The sequence below is a fragment of the Epinephelus moara genome, chromosome 24 (genome assembly GCF_006386435.1).
Source record: "Epinephelus moara isolate mb chromosome 24, YSFRI_EMoa_1.0, whole genome shotgun sequence".
NCBI lineage: Eukaryota > Metazoa > Chordata > Actinopteri > Perciformes > Serranidae > Epinephelus > Epinephelus moara.
The window spans coordinates 13,608,360-13,627,399 of record NC_065529.1 but is presented as its reverse complement, the minus strand read 5'-3'; the positions used below and the strand labels follow the sequence as shown (position 1 = coordinate 13,627,399).

The window sequence follows — 19,040 nt, the reverse complement described above, 5'->3', positions numbered from 1 at the left end:
CACACACAGTTCTCGAACAAAGCTTCCTTGCGTTGCTGACTGGGCCTCATTAGAGAATGAGCTCTTCAGGACTGAAGACACAAAAGCCTTGCCCTCTTCTCCTTTCCTTCTCCTTTCTTCCTCTGTTCTCGTGGCCTTTTGATGTCAAGGGTACTGAACCATATAGTGCATAGTCCAAAGAATAAGCTCATCAAGAATACACACTTAGTTTCCTCTTTTTTTTTTTTTTTTTTACCTTGTACTGAATGCGTGTGTGTGTGTGTGTGTATGTGTGTGTGTGTGTGTGTGTGTGTGTGTGTGCCAAAAAGCGAGCACAGAGACCTACAAGCCCTGATAAGGTGCTGTTGTTCTGTGGTTGCTGGTCAGTTCATCACACAAAGAGCAGTGTTGGGAACTCCAGCACTGCGATTGAGTGATAGAGACATCACAAAGACTACATTTTACTCCCTTTTCCTCTTGGAGTTCAGGGGCTGCCCCACAGAGGCCCGCCCACTGCACACACACATGAGAAACACACACTCTGCTCCAACACATTTCTATCTCACACTTCCGATTTCTCCCATACCTAACGATGCCACAAACATTACATCAGTACCAGAAGAAGTATAAAGAAATGAGCCAACAAGGAATGAAGAAATAGGAAGTGTGAGGCTGATTCATTCACACACTTTCATTAACAGTCAGTGGCAAATGAATTGATACGGACGTTGAACATTTTTGCCGTATGATCACAGAGTTTCTGTTTCTGCTGAAAAGAGCATTTGTGTTGGTAAAATGGCAGCTGAAGTAAATTAGAGCTTTGAAATCCACCCATCGGCATGCACGCCACCACGTGTTAATGCATGACCTGTGGCAAAACAAGCAAACAAAAAGTGTTTCATGTGTCAGACAGACTAATAAGAGGATGGCAATGCAATCTATGGATCTGTAGTGTGGTATTAGGAAAAATAACAATTTGAGTTCGGAAAAGTCTTGTTGGAAAAACTAAGGCAAAGCCACAAAATGAATGCCACAGCACAGGTAGTTAATTATCGACTTAATCTACAGTAGGGGCCTTCACAGGTCTACCCTGACGCCACAACCTGAGACCCAACCATACGGGTTTGGTTCCAATTTTCATTATGGTGAACTGGGTCCGGCTGTGGTCCCACTCTTTTATGGGTGGGTCCCAGGTCTGTTTTTCATTATGTGTAATACCCAAGTGAATCAGAGAAGACCCATGATCAGCGCTGATCACGATGATTGGGCGGATTAAGGATCAGATTACAGAGCAACAGCAAGGTGACAAAGATTGAGCAGCAGGGCCAGCAAGTTGGCGGGGGAGCGGAGCGAGGTAAGATGGATACTGAGCCTGACAATATTCACAACATGCAGTCATTTTATGAAAAAGTCTTTTGATCCTTTTAAGTGGTGAACGCTAACAGAGCGAAATTATAAATATAACTTATGAAACCTTTACAACTCAGCCTGTTTCAAAGGTAAGGTGTTAGCAGTTTTCTTAGTCTCTCTACCATGTAAATCTGAGTGAATTATACTTTGATGCTCATGGTTTCCATTAATTTAAACTGAATGACTAAAATCTGGTGATTCTAGCCAAGCTAACAATGTAGCATTTCCATACTTACGAGAGTTTAAACATTTATATTTGTGTGCGCAATCTAAGCCACTTAGAACTTTTCTAAACTGGTCGCTGGCAGGTGTTACAGGAGCTTACATCAGAACAACAAAAATAAATGACAATAGAATAAAATTAAAATTAACAGTATTTACAGTAAGATGGTTCCTGATATGAAAATTGTTTTTAGCAGTAGAGCAACATTTTTGGTAGCAATTGTAATTACGCTCCATTAAAAAAATCTATTTTTAAAATTACCAAACAAACTTCCCAGGTCATTTTGGACCCGTGAAGACCTGAAATCTAAAGTATCTACTTTAGTGTTTATGACATTAAGTCACTGTTAGCAGTAAGTAACACAAAGCCAAAGTGAAGCAGGAACTTTTGTACATTTTGAACATTTGTAAGAACACAATATTCTGTGGTTCACTCAGTATGTTAAGATAAGGATCACAAATAAACTAAAAAGACCAAATGCCATTATTTCTGTTTTCAGGGGCCTTAAAAAACACAATTGCCCACAAGCCCAAGACCTTTGCTAAACAATGCGGTGATGGCTATGGCTAATCCAGACATGGCTTTAAAGCACCTGTATGGTTCAAATGAAGTGCTCGTCAAATCACCAAACAGCATCTGAAGCCTCCTCCCCCCAACAATGTTACGATAAACGTTGGAATTGGGGGACTGCGTCGGATAAATTTCGTAACGTTCTGAAAATGACAAATGAGGTATGAAAGCTTGCAGGATTTGGAAATTTCTCTCTACTTCCTGCACTTTTCAGTTGTACAATGGAGCGCATCATGAATGCCTTTCAGAAGAGACATATCTGAAATGTGCACAGTTTCACCCATTGGAACCGTTATTGTGTCCTGGCTGTTCTAAATAAACGTGGACGAACAACACAAGGTGGGCTGTAGGCAGGAAGCAGAGGAACAACACTACACCACGTACGGACTTGATTGTTTCAAGCACACTTGCCTTAACAATAGCAAAACATGTGGGCCGAACGGAGCAGAAAAAGTTGGAAACATGACATTGAGAGAGCATTGGTAGATTGGTTCCTTTCGTATTCATGGTGGATATGGGGTGGCATTAGCTCAGTCCATGAGGACTTGGCTTGGGAACCGGACAGTTGCTGGTTCAAGTCCCCTTATGGACCAAGTTTGGAGCTTTAGCAGATACACATTGACTTTACAGTAGGGATACTAAACTCTGCTCCACTGGTTTATAAAGACTGCTAAAGAAACCCTTAATGTACTGAGTTACAATAGCTTATTATTGGAATACCTGCTAGCTAGAAGTTGCTGCTAAGCAAGGCTACTCTCTAATTACAAAACTAAGACAATAATGAAATAAGCCTTTCCCTAGTACCAAGAAGAAAGAGGACTTTTCTGAGGACTTTGTCAGTATTGTTCAAATTTTTTTTTCATGTCCTTGAAAAGTACACTGACTAGATTTACCTGCATTAGCGCTAGGGATGCTAACGACTGATCAGCTGATTGTTCAGTCATTACATTACAGCTTGATTTGACTAAGAATTTATCAACAACACCCAGGTTGGCATAACAGTATTAGTGCATTGGTTACATACCGGAGTTGTTGTTTGTGGCAGTTGGTTTTACTCCCCAATGTCAGCGCCCAGAACTTCGCCAAAGCACAAGTTCACCAAAAACAAAGTCCCCTGCTGTTCTTCACTGTGGCTGCTGCTTTTCTTTTTCTTTGATTCCTTGATCTGCTAAAGTTTTAACAAGGACTTACAATGAACAGACTGCATATGACTCACCCCTGATCGCGTAGATAGGCTCATTTTCTTAAATAAAACCACAAAGGCTTTAGTCTGTTGTCAGAAGATCAGGTCTGATCTGGTTATTTTATTTAGATAAAGTTCTTTGTAGGCTGCGGCCTTTTTCATTGATACAGGAATGAGTCAGGCTTTGTTTTAAATTCTCTTCCTGTAACTTAAGTTTGGACACTTGTTAAATAGGAAAATAGCTTCCAATGATAGAAGATAACTATTACATCACTAGTATGATGGTGTGAAGGGATGTGGGCGTTGTTGGGGGGTTCTGAGTCATAAAGTTAACCATCCCACTTTAACTTGCTGTGAACACAGGACTGCTCTTTCCTCTGTCTTCTCATGATTGACAAAGTTGTCTGGGTTGTGGTTTCTGTTTTGTTCATGTGCTTGTGTGGTTGAGTTTCTTTAGAACTGATAAATGCAGAGAGCAACAGCTTTTTGTAGTGTCAGCACTGGTTTCTCTTTTAACATTAACTTAGCCCACACTAGTGAGCATGTAACCGTGCACCTCATAGTACTGTAGGGCACATGCTCTGCTTCGAATGATGCAAAACAAAGTATATTTTTAGCCCTTTGTTACGGCCCACCGTTTAGGCTGTGTATTGTCTGTCTACTTATTTAACTGAGGGACATTTATTTACAGAATAACGTAACCTTAAAGTACAAAATGTTTTCATATCCTCATCTTTGTCTAAAACTACAAGGAGATGATTTGGCGAGCGGCCCTGTCAGATGGAGCAGCATGTGCAAAGCAGAAGGATGGACACATTTGTATGAATACTAATTAGAAATTAAGGCCTCAGTATTTAGGTTTTTATGTGCTCGTCCAATACAGTACGAGCAGCAGAACTATTAGCGAGAGTTTTACAAGCACAGATATATCACTGCACAGAAACAAGGGCTTTCTAAGTGATATCTAAACGATTCTGTGGACTACGCTCAGTAATCTTCCCAGTCAACGGGTTTACGACTCGAGGTAAGTGCACTTTTCGAAGTTCACAGCCTCTCCAGACAGCAGTGGGCTGCAGCTGTGCTGCTTTAATGCAGTGCTTTCAGGCTCAGATTGTTTGTAATTTTCACTAGAATTAGTGTTTCAGCATCAAAAAGACAAGAAACAATGCAGCAGGACAAATCGTCCTTGTTACATGGCTCCGTTTTTTGTTTTGTTATTACTGTGTGTCTGTCTCTGTATGTTTTGTGAGGGGTGCTGCAGCAAAAAACAAAAAGAAGAAAAAACCTTCCTTTTTGTTGCTTAAATATCAAACACATAACTTTTATACTGTAGGACGACGTCACTGGTACATTGCAAACAGCAAACAATATACTATGGGACACGATACAAAATGTAACAGGAAACTATCACAACAGCTGTGATGCAGATCATATTTTGTTAATGCAGAGCTCTTCACATATTTCACACATAATCGCAATCACATGGTCATATGTCCTATTGATTGGTTACCCAACATCTCATCAGATAAAAGCCTGTCAGGGGGTAGAAGCCAAAGACAGCAAGATAAAGCAAGAGGAAAGAGATACGAATGCTGGGAAGTCAGTGTGCCGCAGATTAGCGAGGAACTCTCTCATTGACACCGTGATGGACAATGAGTGATAACCCTCACAATACAAACCAAACTAGAACACAGTCGCACACATTGCTACATTGCACCAGTGGTGAAAAACTCCACAAGGTACCTTTTAGTAAAATCTGAGCTACTTGTAGCTAACTTGAGATCGCTGCATTTTTCTACTCCATTACATTTCAGCTGATAATATTGCGCTTTTTACTCCCTACAATTTTTGACAGCTGTAGTTACTTTTTTCATTCAGGACACATGAATATCTTGTAAAAAAATTAATCCATTGCTATCAATAAATCTACTCAGAAGTATACAAATTTAAAATTAAATTGGTTCCCTTGTTTGCCAAATACAACATTAGAGGAGCTCTATATATTATCAGAGCGTATCTGTGATTCAGAAGTTGCCTGCAGACTGCTCTCAACATGAAGGTGGCTGCTAGCTGAAGCTAGCACTAGTGGCGCTAGCAGCTAGTGGTGCTAACAGTGCGTACAGTGCTAACAGCAGCAACAGTGCTGGCAGAGCTAACATTATTAATCTGGAGGGAATCGGAGGGTGGCTTGCGCGATGACGCTGTTCCACTGTCAGCAGTGACCGCATCATTGTATAATGATAACAAGACACCAGACAACAACATTGCTGGCTTAGCACATAATGCTAAAACATTTTTTAACTGTTTTGTGTTTGGGCACTGAAGCTTCAGTGATACATATCTGTACGTAATGATAATTAGCGTCTTTGTTGCAGGTCGTACATTTACCATAATGTACACACACACCTCCATGTATCAATTTTCTTTAATAACAGATTGAGTCATAATTGACCTTGCAGTTCGGGGTGTCCTGTCAACAGTTTTACAAATGTTGTTTTACAGTGGTCTATGCGGAAAATAGCTTTTGAGCCACAGATGATGTTTTGCTGCAATACCACCAAGTGGCCACTGGGAGAAATTAGAAGCAAGGCTTAGTGGTGTTCCTGAGGGCACTGGTAACCACCTTATGAGCGCAGTGCAGAGCAATGGCAGTTAGCTAGCCAGTGGGCTACACAGATTCACATGCACTTACATGCACGCGTGGCCGGACCCTCCATCACAACAAAAAACAGAAAAGCTCAGATTACAACACACAGGTAGTATCACTTCATTCTCTACTCAGGACACCATCAGTCCACTATATCTTTACATAGCAAATAGTGGTTGGCTGTTATAGTAAAGCTTGGGAAATCATATAGGGGTCCTTTAAAGCCCAGGTTACTGCATTAGTAATTACAGTTCAGTAGTATAATGTATATACAGTGTTATGTTAATGGGCCATTCTGCTTTATGAGTGCTTTTGATGCTTTTGATTCAGTAAATTTTGATGAAACATCTCTACTTTTATTTAAGTGCAAGTTCAATGTAATATTTGTAACAGATTATTTTACAGTTTGTTATTGCTATTTTCACCAAATTGAAGGATCTGAATACATTTCACTAATGAAAATATTCTACAGTAAAGAAAAAAAACAAGACAAAGGACATTTAGTCACTGCTAGTTAATCATTGTTCATTGTAGTCAGAAATATATCATCTCAAAGCACAGTTCTGACTTTATGTGACTATATGTCTTCAGTCACAATTACATGCTAAACATGTCTGCCATGTTTCCATCCTGCTCAGATACACTTCATACGCCTCTCTCCCTCTCTGACCACTCTCTCTGTGTCTCTCTCTCAAAGGCTTTCTAAATAAGATGTATAAATAGGCTGATGACACAACTGTGCCCTTCACAAAGACACGAGGAGAGAGAAAAGAGAGGAGAACAGGACTCTGGCTTTAGTCACGGCTGCTTTATTCTTCTGCTTTTCAGAAGCACAGGTTAAAAAGCAGCCATTTTTTTCTTTTCATGCCTCCCTCCCTCTCATCCCTCTTTCTCTCTCTCTCTCTCTCTCTCTCTCTCTCTCTCTCTCTCTCCCTCTGCCCCTCTCGCTCTCTGAAACAGGTCGTCTATTGTGGCGGCTAGCGAAAGGCTACTGTGGCATTTATCAGAGAGGAGGAGGGGGGGGGGGGGAGAAGACAAAACACACTCCCAATAAAGAGATAGAACAAGAGAAAGGGAAGAAAGGATGTGTATGAAGGCCACTTTTTTCTTTTCCTTCACAAAGCCCCCCCACCCCCACTCCCTTTCCACCCCCTACTCCTTCAGGCTAGCTCAGACAAAGGAGGCCCGACTCTCACAATGTGCTCTCTCCTTTAGCCCGGCACACTTTATATCCTCACTCCATTCACTGCCGCTTCTTGAGAGCACCCACGTGTGCACAACGTATGTGTGTGTGTGCGTGCATGTGTGTTTTATGGAGTTTGTAACGGTGGTAGTGGGGGTCTATGTTTGCTGAGGGTCTTATAGACCAAGGGGCCAGGGCTCTGAGGTGTTACTATGGAAACGCCTTTGAGCAGTAAGGAGCACAACAGGTGATTCTGCTGAGGGCCTGTTCGTCTCAGCATTGAGAAACCGCAGGAGGTCTATGCTGTGTGTGTGTGTTTGTGTGTGTGTATGTGTGTGTGTATGTGTGCGTGTGTTTCACAAGTATAGCTGCTGATGCCACAAACAACTTAGTGCCATAGGTCTTAACCAGCTCCAATAAGCTGGAGATCATGTCTGAAGTTGCCGGCTGACCGCAGTAATGACACGCTGCCTGGCTTCACACACAGGCCCGGCTCACAGACCTGACTACACAGCAGATATGTCTGGATAGTGTCTGAAAATAGGAAAACACAGGAGGAACACTGGTGGAACAAAAAAATAAAAATCCATTGAATCTTTTGTTGTTGTTTATAAAGCACAGACTCAATGTCAAGAGCCAGTCAATTGAAGAGGCAGAAAGAAAGATGAAAGCAGGGCCATGAACATATATGCTCACCATTCTCACAGCGCTGTTTCTGGCCTCAACAAAAACGCTCTAAAAACCTGCTCTGTGGAGAAGTGAGGGGTTGATCTGACTGAGAAGCAGAGGACAGTGTTGGCAGACAGCCTGTCACTCAAAGCAGCCTGTCCCTAATTATGCATAACTTAATAAAACATAAATGGGTGAGTTACATGAAAATTCACCCATGTACGGTTGCAATGAACGGGGAGGGTCATTTCGTACAATCAAACTTTGGACAAAACTTTTTTAGGAAACCAAAACATTTCAATTAACTTTTATGAACTGTGAACACACTGAAACAGCGACAGCCACAGCTACCTGGGGTTAACCATGGTTAGTTTCCCTAACCAACGTGGTCAACATGGCTGCAACTTAATAACATTTAAACAGGTAAGTCATATAAAAAGCCCTTTAGTTTGAGTAAAGTTTGTTAAAATCTACAGCGCTCAGTCACTTAAAGCTGTAGTTGGTAACTTCAAAAGAGCTGGCTCTGTGATTGGTTTCAGGTTGGACACACTGGAGGAGGTGGTGGAGAGATGCACACTGAAGATTTTCGAGGCCATCATGAACAACCCAGATCATCCACTCCACAACACCTTGATGGACCAAAAAACTGTGGTGAACAGCTCCTCTCTCTTCGATGCAGGACAGAGAGATACAGAATATAGAGATCCTATATACCAACAGCCATCAAGCTCTATAATTTTTTGACATATAATAGATGAGCTGAAGATAATTGAATTTCCCCTTGGGGATGAATAAAGTTATTCTTATTCTAATTTTATAAAAATAACTCTTGTCATAATTGCTAAAATTGTCAATAAATCCTGACAGTAGTACATGAGACACTTGACCTGTTAAAAAAAAATCCTCCTCCTCCTCGTAATGCTTCTGAAAGCATTTGCAAGAATCTACCGCAGCTGAATGTAAACAACCAATCAGAGCCGAGGAGTCTCTAACGCAGTTGTCAGTCACAGCTTGTGAACTGCGATCAAACTGTCAAACTAGGCAGCGTTGATCAAATATAAATCAAGATTCTGTTTCTGCATTGCCTGTTTCTTGCCTCAGATGTTTACAGAAACATATTTTAGTGTACTGTTTAGCTTTTTTTTTTTTAACAGATTATCTGTCTGGACAAAATGACAATTTCAGCAAAAATTACAAAAAGTTATTTTTGTAAAAGTTACCCTACTGTAGCTTTAAGTGAATTACTTTCAACTACTTCAGATTGACACTGTGTATTTGTGACCTGTTTTTTAAAGATCTGCATTTTCAGTAGGACCCAATGGGATACGGTGCCGCACAAAAGGTAGAGATGAATATGACTTGCTCTGCTCCGCTTAAGACAAAGCAAAGCAGGCTGACAGAAAAGCATTGGTGGTCAAAACAACAGTCATGTTTAATCCGAGTCATTACGTAAAACTCTGGAGATCGCACAAACAAACAACAGGAGCCACTCGAGTTAATGATGACATCAGGGTTAAACAATGTAAAGTGCATCATGTGATCCAGTTGTCAAATTGGAGCTGCTAAGTAACGCTTGCAAACTAATAAAATCATAATAAAGAAAATTCACTTTCAACATTTCTACTTTTTTTAATTTGATTCTCTTGTTGTCAAACACAAGCTACTAGAAAAAATATTGCTTTGTAACTTATGGGGAGAGTTCAGCATTCGTCACACAGTCTGCAGGAGTCTTTGTTTTTGGAGCTGACAGGCTGATAAAGTAGCTAAATGCCACATACTGAAATTTATCTGGGAGGTTTCTCCTTCAATTGTGTTACACTTCAGCTCATGATAAAACCAACATACTGTATGTGAAAAAGAATTAAAACATGGGGGGAAAATCTTTATCTGACAGAGGAACAACAGTGAGCAGCAAACAGTGGGGGTATAACAACACAAGTTTAAGGCATGTAACTGACAGTGTATATGCTCGTACAGCCCTCATCTACGGCTTCACCACTGCAACAATATCTACATCAGTCAGCTTTGTTTTTGTCTTCTTTCTGACACAGTGAGGTATCCCGTGCATTTTCTGTTTATTTCCCCGGTGACTTTACAGGTTCGACATGGCATTATTTAAATTGAGATGTTGAGAATGGCAGGGGACACATGACGGGGACGGAGTTATCTCAGTGTCTCACTGCACAGGACGTAAAAGTGAGCGCATGATTTTCAAGAAGTTATCGAGCAGATGCGGTTAGTGGAAGATAAGATTGCAGAGAAGCTGCTGTTATGTTCTCTGACATCTGTCAGAAACACATTTCACTTTACTGAAACAAAGTCATGTAGGAAAGGAAAAGAATTTAAAGCAGCATCACTGCCGAAGAGGTAGTGAGACAACTTTTCTACTTATGAGGTGCTAAAAGATATCAAACACCTAAACGCACCATAGTCATAGTTATATTATAGTTCAAAGAAGTTTTTACAGCACACCTGGTTTAAATGATGCACACATACCACACGTTAGCTACAAAGCGGCACATAATCGCCTACTGTCACTTTAGATCTCACTGATTATAAATAAAACTGTCTCTGGACATAGGGTTATATGAAAACAGAGCGCTGTTGTTTGAGTCCTGGGGAAAGTCATGTAAATGAACCAGGAAACTGGTTTGTTTTTATTTGTGCCTGCCAAGTTCATGTATCAATAGCGGGTTTGTGAATTCTCATGATCTGGGCAGGAATAAACAAATCGGCTGGAAAAAAGATCTTCAGTCACGGCAAACATCAGTGCGCTCTTCTCTGATGGCAATGCAAATCTGCTAGTGAGGACTGAAAAAGTTGTAAAAGAAACTGAAAACTGAGCCTTTTTTTGTCCCTGTAATTGTGCAGAAGGTCAAACTATGTTACTTCTGTCATAATCCACACACTTTTGGCATTAAAGCTCTACATTTATCATATTTTAACACAAAAACCTTTCACTTTTTAACTCTTAAGTCTCTTTAAATTAACAGGCAGATTTTACAAGGCTTTACTGGTTCACATAAACCTGCTCATTCACGTCTTGTGCTAAACAATACAGAGCCGTTATGTGACGAACATAATGGGAACACTGAGACAAAAGAAACCTGTAGTTATGAACAAACATCAGAATAAAAAAAAAAATAACACACACACTCCCCAACAAAAGCTTCCCTCCCAACTCTATATTTAATGAAACACACCTTAGTCCTGTAGGAGCTTGCATATGACATTGCGTGCTGAATGAAAACACTTGCATTTCACACAGGCGTTCACACGCACATAGGAAAAGTTAAGAAATCTCTAGTGCTGTTTTTTTTTTCTTTCTTTCTTTTTTAGGGATTAGAAAGTGTTTAAAAGTGGCATGTGAAACGCAGGGCAGCGTTCAACAACTCTTCCGTTCTTTCTTCTTCAAAACTGATTTACAGCCGTTGATAAATAGCCTGCCGTGGCTGAAAGCGCGGGCTTTGCTCCTGCATTATTAGCGCATTATTATGAGCTTATGACAGCATTCATGGACGAGTGAGTGCACATCAGAGTGCAGCTGGCATAACATAAATGCACTTTGCAGCGGCGTGTGCAGGACAGAATGAGGTCTTACAAATATCATTCAAAATCCCTGTTTAATCTTCAGCTTTATAGAATACAAACCTAAACATGTGGATACTACACTGCTGCTGTCACACACACACATATGCACACACACACATGCACACGCACACACACACACCTTATCAGATGCTTCAACAGTGCATCTGCCTCAGAACCAAACACATGAAAGCATATATTTAACCTTGTGAGCAGAGAGGTAAATCAATCTTCCTCATGTTATTGAGGTTTTTTAAAACAGTTGTTGCACATGAAACAGGAATCTTACCTTCAGGGCGTGTGTGTGTAGATGCTTGAAGGATTGTGTGTGTGTGTGTGTGCAGCTGCTGTTGTCTCTAGGTGTCTCTGAGAGTGGCCCATCACCAGTTTAAGTCTTGTACTTTATCACCCGCCCAGCGGGAGCCACTGTGTGCACGCTCACATGTGTGTGTTTCCTACAGTCATCTTTTTTCTTCCTCTATTAAGGCAACAGGTGGAAAGTGTCTTTTTAAAAAAGTCCTGAGAGGAGATGTTAAGATAAGGCAACAGGAATCAAATAACCTTTTCACCTTAAGAGATGAATTCTAAGACCTTCTCCTAACACATTCAACATCTCTGCTTATAATTCCTGCTCTTTCTCACCCTGTTAGCCTCAAAGGTTAAACAAAAAAAACGAAGACACTTCGCACCTTGACACTTAAAGGGTGACCAAGAAGCTCTCACAGCAGGCAGTTCTTATAAAAAGAAGCAGTTCTCAGCACTTCACTGAATGTTCTGGATTTTGTATTTGTGATACTGATGTACAGAATCATTAAAGAGCACATGTTGGTGGGTCAGAGTGGCTTAACGTGAGGAGAGCAGGCTGTTACATAATGCAAAAGAGGACACTGTGAGGCATAGAAACTGTCTGTGATAACACACTTATCAAGGATGTAGTGAAGAATTAACTTGAATAATCTCATTTTATCCGCTTTTTAAGTCACAGAGTTGAAGAGGAACACCTTCGTCACCTCTGCCTGAATAGAGACCTGAATTAAGAAACTTATTAATTCATAATTGACACCACAAAAGCTCACATCAAACTGATGTCATCACCTCCATCGAATCTCTGAGCAATAGACCATTGCTGCTTTAAAGTACAACTGCAACTGCTAATTATTTTCTGGATTTCTGAATGCTTTTGTGTGTTAACTACAAGAGGACAGTAAGAAACATGCCAAAGGTGACATATTAAAATAAGTGAATAAAATGTTCTGTTTACAATACCATTTTTGCTCGAAAAATTACTGAAACATTTAACTGATTGACAAAATGGTTGCAGATGAATTTTCTGTTGACAGATGGTAATATTGTCGGATTGTTTCTATTTTCTGTATTTTTTAAATTTGTGAAATCACAAGAATTTAAGTGTATCAAGTAATGAAGGATTTTAAGAAATGAGAAACATGTTACATTGCTGTACAAGACAAAAAAAAGCCAGGTGAGTACACACTGTAGTGCATAATTCAAACACCTTTTCATTTCTCTGTGCTCTCACACAGCTTTTAAGTATACAGTCCCTAAAGAGGCAATGTGCAGTAAAAAACTAAATTGTAAGTGATTTTTTTTTTGGTCAATTCTAGTCCATTTTAAAGGATCTATACAACACTGTTCAACTTGTTTTAACTTACAGATAAAGATATAGATAAATACAGATAAATTACTGCTTATTACTGCTTACACATCTTAACTGGATATTATTCATGTGCCTTTGTAGTGTGTGTGTGTGTGACAGTCGTCTGAGCCTGTGTGTGTGTGTGTGTGTGTGTGGCCTGGTTAACTCAGAAAGAGAAAAGATAATGAGTTTAGCACTCAGTCAGAGCTGGGTGATATGATGAAGATCATCCTCACAATATTAAAATGTTGCCAATATGGTAAATATGTGCACAACCACTCATAAAATTGTTAACAATTATTCTGATTAAAAATGAATTTGTCAAATATGTTTGCATAAAAAATGTAAGAAAACAGTGAAAATTGTCGAGCCCAGTTTCTTAGAATTCAAATTGGTGTCTTCAGGTGTTACGTTTTGTCCAACCAACAGCAAAAACAGGCAAGCAACAAAAGGATTGCTACTGATTATCGTTTCAACTCTACAAATGAAAAGCTTCAATGAATAATTTTGCCAATTTTTTATTCACTACTATTACCACTATTAGCAATTAATCAATTAGTTGATCAAAAGAAAATGAATCCCAAACTATTTTGATTAATTGATTAATCGTTTCAGTCATTTTTCAAGCAAGTACTTCAACTATTTGCTGGTTCAAGCTTCTTAAATGTGAGAATTTGCTGCTTTTCTTTTGCATTTATGATAGTAAATGAAGAGTCGGTTTTGGACTGTTGGTTTGACAAAAGAAGCACATTATAGATGTCACTTTGAGTTCTGGGAAATTGTGATGAGTATTTTTAATACTTTTTTGAAATTTTATAGACTAAACAATTAATTGATTAATCTTGAAAACAATGGGCAGATTTGTCAAAAATAAAACAATCATTAGTTGCAGCCCTACTGCTGAGTCAGTCATTCATTTCGAAGGATAACATAATATGAGCATATTTGTAAGATTCAGATAAAAGTTGACGAACAAGTCTGTTTTTTAGTCGTTGAATAAGCAGTGAAAAAAGTGAAAAGCTGAAGTTTCTGTGCGAGACGTCACATGAGGATAAAACTGTTGACTGCCAGCGTGTTTATCAGCCAGTCAACCAGCTGAGTGTTTTAATGTTCACACTTCTTGTGATTCTTCCAAAGGAGACAATACAGCCAGAGGGTTTTATTTAAAGAGATCATAAGGCTTCCCCGAACCCAGCATTGTTCTGTGTGATTGGCTTGGCCTCACACTGCGCTAAAGGAGAGGCTGAGGAGTACACACACGCACACACACAAACACACACACACATACAGACACACCATTATTCTCCATTGTGATGTTTCTCTGTGGACTCCTGGTTCAATAGGATTGAGAGAACAATGTCCAGAGGATATAGGAGGTCAGGAGGAGAGAGGGGGAAAAACCTTTGTCTGCTCTGCTGCCCTTATGGAGATGTCCCATGTATAGGAAATGGTACACACACACATGCACACACACAAGCACATGCACAAACCATTCAAAACGCAAGGAAACAAAGTCAAAAGTCTAACGTGAGTATGAAAACAGGTAAGAGGTTTTCTAAACTACAATCCTGTGGAGTGCATTAACGTGATCATAACATGACTGGAGGATGGAGAAGCTCTATAAAAAACAACACCAATACGGAAATTGATTTTTTAGGAATTTCAGAAATACAATAATGGTATATGAGCCGATAGAATATTTGTGTACATAAATATAAACTACAAATCTTGATATGGATTCTTTACATTTCTTTTTTTAAACTGTGACCAATATACATACAAATCAGGGTGTTTTACAGTGTAAACACACACCAATATATCCAACCCGATCACCAGAAAAAATGTTGGTGTTATACATTTTCTGCAAACCATGGATACGTTACATTTTCATGTTATTATCATGTGTAAAGCTTAGGCAGTATCATGGTATCACAATATACCGGGGTACTAAGGAATCCTGACGGTATGATTTTCAATATTTCTATAAATACAGGCGCTTATCAAACCCAGACGGAGAGGCTGAGGGGTTGCGACACACATTAACACCGTCATACAACATACACCCTGGTGAAATGTCAGGAAGGTATTAAGGTATGAAAAAACAGATACCGCAGAAGCCTACTGTGTAACGAATATGTCGAAACTTTACATTTCAACAGTGCTGTGGTTAACATGTGGTGAGGTTAAGGCACAAAAACCACCTGGTTAGGGTTAGGAAAAGTTAGTATTTTGGCTTAAAATACCCGCTTTTGGTGTCACAATGTTGGCTGGAGACACAGCTATGTCTTGGTAAAATACAACTGCTTTTTGTGGCACTGTCAGCAATGGGCTGTTACAAAACATCCACGTGTGATGGCTAAAATGCTGCTGGAAACACAGCAACGACTTGCTAAAAGACAACCCGTTTTGTTGTTAGTCTTGCACAGTGCTCTGTAGCTTAGCAGGCGGTTGCCAAGGTGTCATGGCGTCCAACATCCCCCTCCATCTCCTGATGACAGAGTCAGCTCACATACATCACTTTAGAGAAGTTATATGACACATGGAAATGTAATGTATCCATGTTTTGCAGAAACATACAATGCTAACATTTTCTTCTGGTGACTGGACTGATATATCCGCAGTGGGCTGATATCAGCCAATAAATGGGACTGGCTGACTTATCGGTCTAACTCTAATCACCATTACTTTCAAGTCCCAATGTTAACCATCAGATTGTCGTAAAGAGAAACACCCAGAGGTCTTTGAAAAAGCCTAAAGGTTGTTTAACAACCATTACTGCTGTTCTAAAGGTCATTTAAAATCCTCAGAGACTCTCCTCAACATCTGCATGAGAAAGTTTCCTGCGCAGGTAGCAAGACGTAACACATGCCCGTGTCATTTTTTTTTCTTTAAAGAAACAGTGACATATATAATTGTGACAGATTTTTCATTTTGGTTCATGTTGCACGAATTGAGACAGGAGATTAGTCATTTCTGTCTCTCGTTTTAGTATTTGGAAAAAGACTCAGGGAAATGTGTTTAAAAGCTTTTTTCCACTAACCAAACAGTGGACTGAATATTTGCTCATTCAGAAGGTGAGAAAGGTTTTTGAGGATTTGATAAATACCTTCAAAATAGCACTAAGAGTTGTTCAACAACCTTCAGACGTCACTGGATATTTATTTTTTAGGAATATTGGATGCTGAGTTCTGTGTCTCTAACGTGATAGGAACACATGAGAGCCACAAGGTGGGACAAAGTTTGTTAACTGGTTAGGTAGTATGGAGCATAAGTGCTGTTGCCGTGGTTACTGTTGACCAGTTTAAGTTGTCCTGATGTCTGATTTTAACAGACACCTGTCTGCCAAACACAACTATGATGTAAGACATGATAGCAGCGCTCCACCTAAGTGACAGAGACAGAGAAAGAGTGAGCGCCTGGAACACCTTTTGTCCTGCGTGAACTCATTCACCTGAGAAGACAAAGCTCTACAAGAGACAGAAGAAGGGGGGGGGGGCAGAGGTGAAGGGTGAAATGCCAAACCACTCCCTGAGATTATCCTGCATGTTTATGTCAGAGTTAGAGCAGAGGTATATAGTCCACAGTATGTGCACTGCTCCATCCTGTCCTCGCTGTGGAGGCTAAAAAGCATGATGGGAGCGTGTGCATGTGCAAGTATAGAGATGCAGCATTACTGTCTTTCTAACTGGCCTGAAAATAAAGAGAAAGAGAGAAAAGAAAAGGAGTGGTGGCAGCAGTGGGGGGTGTGAGGATGGGAGTGAGGAGCGAGTGAGGAAAAGAAAGAAGATTGACGGAGAGAAAGGTCAGGGACTCCCCACTGACGGATAGCTTTGTATGCAGCCAGCCACTGTAAAGACGAGCACACGCACACTCGCGCAAATCTACAACTTCACTGTTCAGTTCCACCCCCACTGTGGCAGAATGCCCACTGGCTTTTCCTTACTTTGTACTCTGCGCTGAGGCAGAGAAGTCACCTCTGAGCTGGTCACTTTACGCTCATGGTGTCCTCAACTGTTTCGCATATCGACAGCTTTAGTATGTGATCAACATCACACCCTTATGTGTGACCCCTGTCAGATGCAGCGGACCCCTGAATGCTTTCAAAGCACCCATGTGTACGACCCAAAGCACCACTGACCTACAATATCCCCATGCTTCACATACTGCATGTAAACTATGTAAACTATGACTACTCTGTGCAGCATGAGCCTTACATAAACGACACACTAACCTGACAACTGATAAATGACAGTAAGTGCTCCCTCTCACTGAGACGACCTCACATCCCTCCGACACTTGATAAAGTTCTAACTCTTCTTCCTAAACTTCAGTGAATCAGCTGGAGAACAAAAAAAGAGGGTGTTAAAAGCTTTGGAACAATGTTGCCGTCTGTACCTATTCTCAGTGAACCTGCTGATATCTGCTCATTTGCATCTGCCAACAGGACTGACATCATCATCATCATCACCATCATCTCCCCCTACTAGGTAACTGTACACTGCCAGTCGGAAGAATCTCCTGTGTGGCACATTCAGAGAAGGAGACATAAAGATGTCACGGAGAGAGCAGAGTGGAGAGAAGTGGGTACAACTTAGAATAAACTGGACCATGTGTTTGTTTTATTACAGAGGAAAGCTGAAATAGAAGTTTTTGGAAGTTGGGAGTTAATGCATGGGGTGATTGCCCAACCATGTCCCTTTTAAGCTGCTAGATGGTTCACACTCTCACAGATCCACACCTGAAATTCAAGAGAAGTTTTGAACGCAAAGGCTGCGTGACACTGAGACTTTGAGTGAGTTGTAATGTGCGCAGCTTCCTCACATCTACAGGGTTAGTTCATGACAAAGATTAGTTGTTACATTTCGCCGATGTGTGATCAAGCCTTCACTCACCAGTCCCGGTGCGCCCTGAGCTCGCCACGAGAAAAAAAAACTTCCGTCCTCCTCCTCTTCCTCTCCCGCTTTAATTCCTCACTGCATTCAAAGCACGGTGGTTTGGGACGGAGGCTGCTCGGTACGTGTGCTGACTTCCCTGCCCCCGGTCCTTCAGAGTGGAGAGAGCCGGTCGGTGGTGGATGTTGGTGTTAAGAGGACGGCGGGGAGTAAAGAGAGAGAGAGGGGCGGAATACTGCTGCGGTGCGTAAATGTTTTGGAGACAGAGAGCGCAGCGCTGCTCTCACTCACTCACCCTCTCACTCACTCACTCAGTCCCGGTGACTTTGTGTCTATCCACTGCTCTGGGTTTCCAACATTCACCGTCCGCAGCGCCCTGCCGCTCACCTCCCACTTAAAGGGAGAGGGACTGATTTCCAGGTGGTGGCGGAGGGGACACAGAGGGAGGGAGGGGAAATAAACCCGAACGATTATCCGTCACTGGCGGCTTGTTGCAGTTATACACAAATCGGTCGGACTATCGATCGCTATTGATGGGTTAGTCCTGATCAATTGACAGCCTCTTTTCCTCCTTTGGATCCATATCCAATCCAATATCTATTCACAGAAATGTTCACTTTAGTTTAGCTCAGTTCGATTGTATGGGAGAGGATTAGGGCCAAACGTGGAGGCAAAAATAGAGACGTTTTTTGTTTTCATTATGAGAATAACATCAAAATGTCATGACAAAGGTCAAAATGGTGCGAAAAAAGTTGATAAACCATTTTTAGAATAAAGTCAAAATGTCAAGAGTTAAGTTGAAATATCAATAATACAGTTGAACTATTTTGGAAATTAAGGCTTAGTTTAGTGAATAAAGTTGAAATACCATTTTTAAAATAAAGTTCAAATGTCGAGAATAAAGTAAAAATATCAAAAATAAGGTTGGAATGTTAAGACTTAAGTCAAAATGTCGTAAATAAAACTGAAATACCATTATAAGAATAAATTCGAGATATCAACGATAAAGTTGAAATTTTGAGAGTAAAGTCGAAATGTGAAT

General features: G+C 40.5%; 1 protein-coding gene across 5 annotated transcripts in view; it reads right to left on the bottom strand.

Moving 5' to 3' along the window:
- The window catches only part of LOC126386278 (transcription factor SOX-13-like), a 55,277-nt gene extending 36,893 nt beyond the window's left edge, over positions 1-18,384 (bottom strand). For all 5 annotated transcript variants that reach the window (XM_050038513.1, XM_050038515.1, XM_050038518.1 and 2 more), the window contains exon 1: positions 17,999-18,384. The gene's annotated coding sequence lies outside the window, so the exon portion shown is untranslated. The remainder of the gene's footprint in view (positions 1-17,998) is intronic.
- Positions 18,385-19,040: the final 656 nt, after the last annotated feature.